This window comes from Drosophila tropicalis, unplaced genomic scaffold (genome assembly GCF_018151085.1).
Source record: "Drosophila tropicalis isolate 14030-0801.00 unplaced genomic scaffold, ASM1815108v1 contig_979, whole genome shotgun sequence".
NCBI lineage: Eukaryota > Metazoa > Arthropoda > Insecta > Diptera > Drosophilidae > Drosophila > Drosophila tropicalis.
In genome coordinates, this window is record NW_027173482.1 from 322637 (window position 1) to 332895 (window position 10259).

The window sequence follows — 10259 nt, forward strand, 5'->3', positions numbered from 1 at the left end:
GACAAGATCAATTTCATGGATCCCTGAGGAAAAGATCAAAATGCACCAAGACAAGCCAAAATATTAATTACAAATAAATAAAGTTGTACTTATTTTTCTTTAGAAAATATTTTGCGAATTAAATTCAATCAGTCGATTGAAATATGTTTGCACAATAAGAAAATCACGAAGGAAAAAATGGATGTCGTGACCGAGTCACGGCTTGGCTCAAGTGTCAGCACTGATGAGACTTGAGTGTCAGCACTGATCGAGAGTCAGCTGTTCTGCCGTTGTTTATGTTTTGTGAGTTTAATTAATTGTAAATTGTTTAACGAGGATCACGATTTCCTACTTTAATTATGTAGGTTTCGAATTATTAAATTGCGGAAAGCCAATCGGAGTGGCTGCAATTAATTTTGTGTGGGTGAATTCAAATTGTATGTGGACATATGTATATGTGTAAATGTGTGCTTAACGCGGCAAAAGTATTACATGTGTATGTACCTATGTATGTACATACATATGTATGTATGGATGTAAAAATTATTTGACATAAATAATTTATGCCGATGGACTAATGATCAGCCCGTGGAGTGTGCTGTACACTTTAAGTAAAGGTAAGTGGTACTTTATAAATTCTCGATTATTAAGCACCTCTACTTGCAGGTTAGAAAACAGCTGTTTTTACATGTAGGAATGTATATGTGTGTATATACATACATATGTATGTATTGCCATGCAATTGGACTTTTGGACAATCCGAATTACGAAGAATGAAAAAAAAAAATGCACTTCATAAACACAAAAATGATCGGGAAATACCATGTAACCCTTTGAACAGGTTAGGTATGTACATACAAGTATACAAAAGTGTGTAGGTCGCTATGGAAGTGCGGGAAACCTCACACTTTTATAAGTTTGTAATGGAATATAATGTGAATGAGATTTTTAATAAGAAATGTTGTACTTATCAGTAATTCCGCCGATGCAAGCTGGAATAGCGGAAGGATATCCGGCTCGAAGGACCAATGTTCGTGGAGGGGCGGAAGGATCCCAATAAATTACAAGTGGTTGGCTGGTGCCAATTTCTTCTGGGTGAGCGAGGGATGAATTAATAACACGCGATAACTTCGGTTAAAAAACTTATGCTTTATTAAATGCACAGGTGGCCGACACACACGAAATGTTTCGGGTTAAAAGTATACAAATTTCGAGATAGAAAATTCTGAAGAGAAAAAAAAAAAAAATTATTCGTTATCCACAATCGTTTCCATTATCCCCGACGGAACTACCTTGCAGTATTGCTTCATCGGGGGAAACTCCACCTATGTCGGGGTTCGAACTCGAGCACAACAGAATTGTAGTTTTGAGCCACCGACTAGGTGGAAGGAAGGAAGGGGTGTTCGGGTGAAAAACTCGGATTAGATTGAATATGGCGATTTACAGGAGAACCCTTCGTCACCCTCCTCAGTATGACCGAATTCGGTTTTGGGAAAAACCCTACCCCTCACTCTCTGCTGTTCACCCGGTGGCGTGAACACCACCAAAGTTAAAAAAATGCCAATATTTGGTACATTTTTTAAACGTTCAATAAATATTTAAGTAATTAAATTATATAATATTAAAATTTATGACACATGCTATTAATAAAGAACATACTTTTCAGATAAAACCAAAAAATCTAAGATCGATTGTTGAAATCGCCCAATATTCAGTTTTAAAGTTGCGATTTTTTTTTTTAAATTATCATTTTTTCCTATTTACTAAAAATGTCTCAACTTTAGGTGCCTCTAGCACCCACGAATCTCAACCGATTATGAAAAAACAGATTTTTGCAACGCTATCCGAGCAGAGGATTAACTGTGCGTCGCCGGAAGAAGAACGAGACAACTTCCAGTGTGGCCTTAGGCCGCATACCGATATTTCCCATAGACGGGCTTAATACTAACAATCGATACTTAAAATACTGACTTACTACTAACAATCGATACTTAAAAATACCGACATCGATATATGTGTAAACATTTAACGGAATTCATAAATAACTTACATCTTACAACTCGGCCGTCCTGACAAGGAATCGACCTCGATTCTAATTGCTAACAAAAAGGGGTAAATAATAACATTAAGTGGCTAGTGTCGCCTTTGTTTGGATATCGGAAGTGCAATCTTTATCAGGGGCTGCCCATAGCTTAAGTTTGGAGGCTTCTAGTATCCCATCATATGGCAGTTGGGTGATCTGGGAGCCCTTCACATCCCGGATAACATATCGATCATTCGGAATCTCTATGAACCACGTTTTTTATTTGTACCTGCCGAAGTATCCACATTCTTAATAACTACGAAATCCCCCTCATCAAAACTAACGGCAGGGAGGTGATGCTTCGAATAGTACTCAACATTATATTCTTGAGACGTAACAATGTTACGGAAGGCTATTCTCCTGACGTCCACCTCTGAGTCATCGACCTCCACCGTCCTCTCACCCAACCGTTCGGTTAGTTCATCCACTACACTACAACGTTGTTCAACCCCGAATAGGAGTACGGAAGCGCCAAAATATGTTGTGGAGTGGACGGAACTATTCAATGCAAACTATATGTTCGGCAGTTGTTGGACCCAATCCGCGTGGTCCGTGGGTTCTGTCAGTTTACCCATCATAGAGCCCAAGACACGGTTAACCCGCTCCACTTGGCCGTTGGTCCGGGTTGAGGCAGTGGCATTCTGCACATGAATTATATTATTGGAAGAAAAAAAGCAGGTACCTCGATCGCTGATAGTTCGGCGGGGTCTACTATAATTTGCAAAATACTGAGATTTAGTAGTGACAGCAGGGTACAGCTTCACAAATTTAGTGAAAGCGTCAATGACAACCAGAAGATACTTTTTCTAAGAGCGTATGGACGGAAGGGGACCTATATGATCAATATGAATGGTATCAAACGGCAGGGGCACTTTGGGAATACTGTGTAGCGTGACACGTTTGTCTTGAGCGGAAACATTACATTACTCAACAAATGGGAATGTGATGGATCATCTGGACAAAGCGCCTACAAGCAGATTCCGACATAGATGCGCTCGAGTCGAAATGCTGCAACAGACTAATTCTGTTTTTACACTCTCAAGGCCACTTCGTGTTGACATGCACACAGATGGTAAAACGATCATATGCCGAAGAAAAGTACCCGCACGGGCTATGGGTGCCTACCCCTGGTCCACAGTTTTCCAATCGTTTCACTGAACATACATTAAGGCTTGTCGTGTAAACAAATAATTGTATTCACTTACGTTTAAAAATGGATATGTTCATAAATTTTCATCGCAATTGTACACACAAATAAATTTTGAGCAAAAGAAAATGCTTTTAAACACTTGTAATCTATTTGTTTATCCCCTCCCCGCGCCACAAACACATAATTTTATACACAGTCAAACCAATCTGTATGAGTCTATAAATGTGTACGCTCATAAGTGCACATTGTTTATACATATAAATACATATGTATGTATGTATGAACATACATTTGTACATTTCAAAAAGTCCTCCTCTTATATAGGACCTCACCTGACAACTGTTCTCAACATTTGTAACCTGTAACATTTGTAATTTGTAACATGTTGCGAAAATGTAAATTCCACCTCACCTGTCAATCAATTGAAACTAACCAGTATGCCTCGTCTCATTAGTCACTTAATCAACACTATCTTACTCGGTCATCCTGACCTCAGCACGTTCACGTGTAACCCAGGCCGTCAATGGACTGATGTTATTTAAATGTTGTCTTTTTTACAATTCGTCATTCAATTGCCATTTATTACATCAATCTTTTTATTCAGACCTAAATTTAACATCAATTCTTTCTTAATTTTAACATAATATTTTTTTTTTTTTCGAAGTGAACATTTTATCAAATGACAGTTTGGCAGAATACTTTTCAGCGCAAACCTGACGATTTGGCTCTAAATTTTATCATTTCATAGCTCTCGTGTTCTTGCCGCCAGTTGGTGTTGATCTTACACCAGATTAAACATCCATTACAGGCAATTTCATTCATTGCTGACATGTCAATTGCTGAGAGATCGACCGATGATTTACGTCTTTCTACTTTGCTAACAATAATACAAGTGTATGCCAAGGATCGGGGTCGTGCACTTCTAGCGATGCTCTAGCTTAGGTAGTTGGGTAAGGGGGGTTCTTTTCTACTCTAGGCATACGCAGGGATCATACAGAAAAAAATAAGTGCACTATCGGAAACTAAAGCGATATGAAAAACGAAATATTTAACCAGACCGGGATACTACGTACTAATTGTGCGGACGACTTTTCTCCAGATCTTGATCAAACTTGGCATAGTCGTTTATAGGTGTAATAAACTAACCAATATTCATTTCAACGGCAACACTGTTTGAGACTTTGCCGTTTGTATGGGAGCTATATGATATATCTGAAATATGACGGGGTTTAGTTTTTAATATTTTTACTAAATTCTAATTTAATATGACCTTAGTTTTCAATGATTCACTAATTTAATTCACTAATTCAAAGTATCAAATCAAAATGAAAAAGCCTGTACCAAGAATTCTGTTTCTAAGCTAACTTAACTCATTTGTGTTTGCTAAGTCTTCTTGCATCTCCCCACTTCTTAATTGTGTTACAATGTCGTTTATGCCCTGTCGTTCTGCTATTAGCCAATTTTTTTTCAAGAATTCCGAAAAGTTGATAGAAAATCTACGTGAGCCACCTGACTTCCCTTCCTGTACTCCACTTTAAAATCAAAAGGTTGTTGGTAGGTCCACCAATTGTATTTTTGTTTGGCTATCTTTTAATGAATTACAATCAGTGTACACTATACATATTTGATCATGCAGGTAATGGCAGAAATGTTTCACACAGCACAAATAGCTAGAGCTCCCAATTCGTAATAATGATATTTTAATTATGGTGCTTGAAATTTTTTTATATAAAAATTATATATTATAATATGTAATTTTTTTTTACATTTTATACATTAATTATTGATTTTCATCCCGTTTCAAGACCATTTATACAGAAAAACCAGAGGGCCGGGGCTAATTTCGACCGCGTCAAAGTTTGTATACCCTTGCAACTTTTTTGATAACTCTTTCCTTACCTTTTAGCCATCAATGTGGAAGAACGTTTTATATAAAAAGGCTTATGTTTGCGAAAGAATGGCCTACAATCATAGGAAGTAACGAAGATATTGATCAAAGTCACTGTTTTCCACCGATCGTTCCTATGGGAGCTATATGATATAGTCACCCGATCTTTATCAAATTTGGCACAGTCATTAACAGATATTTTAAACTAACAAATGTTTAATTTGAAAGCAATCGCGTTAAAAGTAACGAAGTTATTTACAAAAGTCACTGTTTTCGACCGATCGTTCCTATGGGAGCTATATGATATAGTCATCCGATCTTAATCAAATTTGGCACAGTCGTTTATAAGCGTAATAAACTCTCTTATATTAAGTTTCACGATAATAGCATAGAAAATAACGAAGATATTGAGAAAAGTCACTGTTCGTGACTTTGGGGTTTATATGGGAGCTATATGATATAGTGGTCCGATCTGGCTGAATCCGAGATATACAACCCCTATTACGGTCTAGAAGGAGTTTGATCCAGACGGACGGACGGACATGGCTATTTGAACTCGTCTCGTCGTGCTGATCAAGAATATATATACTTTGTATGGTCGGAGATGCTTCGTTCTATGCGTTGCACACTTCTGACCAAAATTAATATACCCTTTTTGCAAGGGTATAAAAAGTAAACATGTAGGATTGCGTGAGAACCTCTAATGGTATCAGAATGCCGATAAAGATAGTGACTTGATATACATAAGTCGGTTCTTTTGTTTGATAAATAAATAAATATAATAAGATAAGATACATTAAAGTGAATTGGTGTCAAGTTTATATTATTTTGGTCCAGCCTCTTACATTTTGGGGGCTCAACCGAGACGCGGACAGAAAGTAATAAATTGAACTTGCTTGGATTCGTCGCTATCCAATCATTCATGCAAGTCAAGAAGAAACCTGGAGCAGAGATCGAGACCTGTGTGTGTAAGTGAGAAGCAGCTAAAGCGTTAAGAAGTTAAGACGTAAAGAAGACGACAACTTAGAAGACAACTACGTAAAAAAGATGACGAGAAACGGAAAACAAAGACGTAAAATAACCAAGGCTGCAGCGCAAGTACATTTATTTTTTTATACTGACATTATTTAAAGAATTTAGATAAGCAAGAAAAAAATTTGACCAAGAAAGAGGATTCAAAATATTTGTAATAATATAAACCAATTTATATTTTTCATCGCAGTTAGTGCATTTTTCTTGGATTAGCGTCGCACAGTGGGGTCTTTTGACATTTTACATTGCAAAAATCATAGCTTCTAAACCGATGAAGCGATTTTAAAAAATACCTTAAGCTTCAAAATGAGTAAATAACATAATTACGACAAAAAAATTTGTTTTTTTTGAATTTTTTTTAGGTTTATTTGGAAAATTTGCCATTGATGGCTGATTTTCTTCAAAATAATTTTTAATAATTACATCAATATCTAATAAACTCAACATTTCGGGACTATAGTTGCTATTTTCCAAATCCTTTCGTGATCGCACGTGTCTCAGTGATGCAATAAGTGGGTCCGAAGAGGCTGCCAGCATGTTAAAATGGTCTTCATTTTGTCTAACACGAGAAGTTTTTGGTGTATTAGTGTATCTGAATCTTTTGTATTCCTTGTTTTCACATTCCTGTGCTTCTTCGGATAGCTCCCCAATTGGTAAACACTGATATTCTATTAAATCCTTTCCTGCTCCTTATCTTTGAATCTCGTATACTCCTCAAGACAAACTTTATTTTTTTTCACGAAATTTTCCAGATTTCTGCCGCTTGCGATCCCTTTTCGCCTTAAGTTACATTGTGTATATTTGATTTTTACCTTAAGCTCCGTACTAGCGTTTTCGAATGAAACGCCCATCCCCTTCAGCAAACCCATTTCAAAACCATTTCACAATCGTGGAAAACTTTCAAAATCCTTTCATTCTTTAACAACATTATAAATAAAACTGTCTTGAATTATATTGACAAATACTATTCAGTCCGGATTTAAGATGTCGAAAACGAGAGGAATTAGCATTTTATATTATATTTTTTGAACTTTTTGTATTAATTAGTTAAAAAACTTAATATGTGCACACAATTAGGTAAACGGAAATAAAAACGACCAACCTGCAACTAGGACCAATTTTTCATCATCTTAAAATAACATTTACCTGCGTTGTCAGTTTTTCTAAAGCAGGTAATTAGCAATCTAACATTGTAGAAAGGCATATATATAAATAGGTAGTATTTGCAAAACAGCATTACACAATGTTATCAGTTGATAACAAACAAGACACAGGCAAATATGAATGCGCTCTTCTTCTTCCTCATACCTGCAGCGCATTTTTTAGGCGAGGTTGCCTTAGTTTTATGGCTTACGCATCGGTTTCACAGGTCTCTGATAGGTAAATGTTTCACCTACCTAGTGTATGTGGAGTATAAGGTAGTGATACTAGCTGATACTTGTTAGTTTTATTCCACCAAAGTTAAAAAATGCCAATATTTGGTACATTTTTTAAACGCTTCTAGTTCAATAACAATTTAAGTAATAATATTAAAATTTATGACACATGCTATTAATAAAAAACATAGTTTTCAGATAAAACCAAAAAATCTAAGATCGATTGTTGAAATCGCCCAATATTCAGTTTTAAAGTTGCGATTTTTTTTTTTTAAATTATCATTTTTTCCTTTTTACTAAAAATGTCTCAACTTTAGGTGCCTCTAGCACCCACGAATCTCAACCGATTTCCAAAATTTTATGGATTCATAATCTCTGAAGTATTCCCTATCGATTGCATATATAATTTTTGCCAAACGGGATTATGAAAAAACAGATTTTTGCAACGCTATCCGAGCAGAGGCTTAACTGTGCGTCGCCGGAAGAAGAACGAGACAACTTCCAGTGTGGCCTTAGGCCGCATACCGATATTTCCCATAGACGGGCTTAATACTAACAACAGATACTTAAAATATTGACTTACTACTAACAATCGATACTTAAAAATACCGACATCGATATATGTGTAAACATTTAACGGAATTCATAAATAACTTACATCTTACAACTCGGCCGTCCTGACAAGGAATCGACCTCGATTCTAATTGCTAACAAAAAGGGGTAAATAATAACATTAAGTGGCTAGTGTCGCCTTTGTTTGGATATCGGAATCTTTATCAGGGGCTGCCCATAGCTTAAGTTTGGAGGCTTCTAGTATCCCATCATATGGCAGTTGGGTGATCTGGGAGCCCTCCACATCCCGGATAACATATCGATCATTCGGAATCTCTATGAACAACGTATGGGCCACGATACCGTCTTATAAGTTTTTTATTTGTACCTGCCGAAGTATCCACATTCTTAATAACTACGAAATCCCCCTCATCAAAACTAACGGCAGGGAGGTGATGCTTCGAATAGTACTCAACATTATATTCTTGAGACTTAACAATGTTACGGAAGGCTATTCTCCTGACGTCCACCTCTGAGCCATCGACCTCCACCGTCCTCTCACCCAACCGTTCGGTTAGTTCATCCACTACAACGCCTCGTTGTTCAACCCCTAATAGGAGTACGGAAGCGCCAAATTATGTTGTGGAGTGGACGGAACTATTCAATGCAAACTATATGTTCGGCAGTTGTTGGACCCAATCCGCGTGGTCCGTGGGTTCTATCAGTTTACCCATCAAAGGGCCCAAGACACGGTTAACCCGCTCCACTTGGCCGTTGGTCCGGGTTGAGGCAGTGGCATTCTGCACATGAATTATATTATTGGAAGAAAAAAAGCAGGTACCTCGATCGCTGATAGTTCGGCGGGGTCTACTATAATTTGCAAAATACTGAGATTAAGTAGTAACAGCAGTAACAACTTCACAAATTTAGTGAAAGCGTCAATGACAACCAGAAGATACTTTTTCTTAGAGCGTATGGACGGAAGGGAACCTATATGATCAATATGAATGGTATCAAACGGCAGGGGCACTTTGGCAATACTGTGTAGCGTGACACGTTTGTCTTGAGCGGAAACGGAATAGTAAATACCTTTGAGGCAGTTTTTAATGTAATTGTTGACGTAAGACTTCATACACGGAAACCAGTAGTACTTCTTGATTTGTGTACAACATTTCTCCGTGGCCATATGGCCAAGCTTCTCATGCTCTTTTCGTATGACGTGGTTTTTTCATTTCGAAAGGGACATAAAATTGGAGTACACTCGTCGGGGACAGGCGGTACACTACTCCGTCACGCAGTTCGAAATCTGCTATTTCATGTTTCTCTAAATCATCTCGGAGTTTGACAATCTCAGGGTCACGGTTCTGAGTTAACTGCAGTTGGAAGTCGAGGTTTGAATCGTCAACGTATGCGCCAGTTTCTATTTGGCTCAGAACATCGGCATGGGGCATACTAACCCCCGAGCGGTGTACAATCGTGTAGTTGTAATTTTTTAACAGCAGGGCCCAGCGAAAAATTTTTGCGGAATGTCCCCGTTTCTCAGTGTCAACGCCAGGAAATTACAATCCGTAACGATTTTGAACGGGATGAACTTAAGGTACGTCTCAAAGCGTTTCAAGGCTGTAACATGCGCTTGTCGTTCAAAATTTGAAAACTCAACCGAAAATGGTTAATCGTGGAAACAACCCATTTAGCTTGTTTTTAGTATCCGAATCAGTACATAGCGTTATCGATAATTTATGACCTTACGTATTCACGTAAGTCGTCACGTATCGATCGGTGAGATATCGGCTTAAAGCTCAGCCCTAGATTAAAGAATATTGGCGAAAGGAAAATTAAAAGATTAAAATACGCGTGGCCCCGTTCTTTCTTAACTCAACTCCCAAAGGAGACGGAGGTGCTACACTCCTCGCTGCACCCACCACGTGTATCGTGCAAGAAAAAAATATAACCCTTTCAATTGCATCCTTCATAGGATTGCCCAACAAAACAACCAACTTGGTTCTGGTGTAGTTTCTGGTAGTGCATTGGAGAGAATATCCGCGGAGCGCCTGTGATTTGTCGCAGAAATTAATTCCGCGTCCAATAACATCGTTTTTTTTTTGTGGCGTTTTGGCTATCGCCGCTCCAATCGGAATAAATTTATTCCAAAATTTTTGTGGCTGTGGTGTCGCTCTCCATAGGGTAAATATGTATATA

At 37.7% G+C, this 10259-nt stretch overlaps 1 protein-coding gene across 12 annotated transcripts in view; it reads left to right on the plus strand.

Moving 5' to 3' along the window:
• The window catches only part of Hand (heart- and neural crest derivatives-expressed protein), a 325738-nt gene that overhangs the window by 252441 nt on the left and 63038 nt on the right, over positions 1 to 10259 (plus strand). For 5 of the 12 annotated variants that reach the window (XR_011033768.1, XR_011033763.1, XR_011033762.1 and 2 more), the window contains exon 1: positions 9777 to 10244. The exons of 1 other annotated variant lie outside the window; for it this stretch is intronic. The gene's annotated coding sequence lies outside the window, so the exon portion shown is untranslated. Of the gene's footprint in view, positions 1 to 9772; positions 10245 to 10259 lie in introns of those variants that run through there. 6 more of the 12 variants (XR_011033766.1, XR_011033765.1, XR_011033767.1 and 3 more) reach the window with 4 other exon arrangements.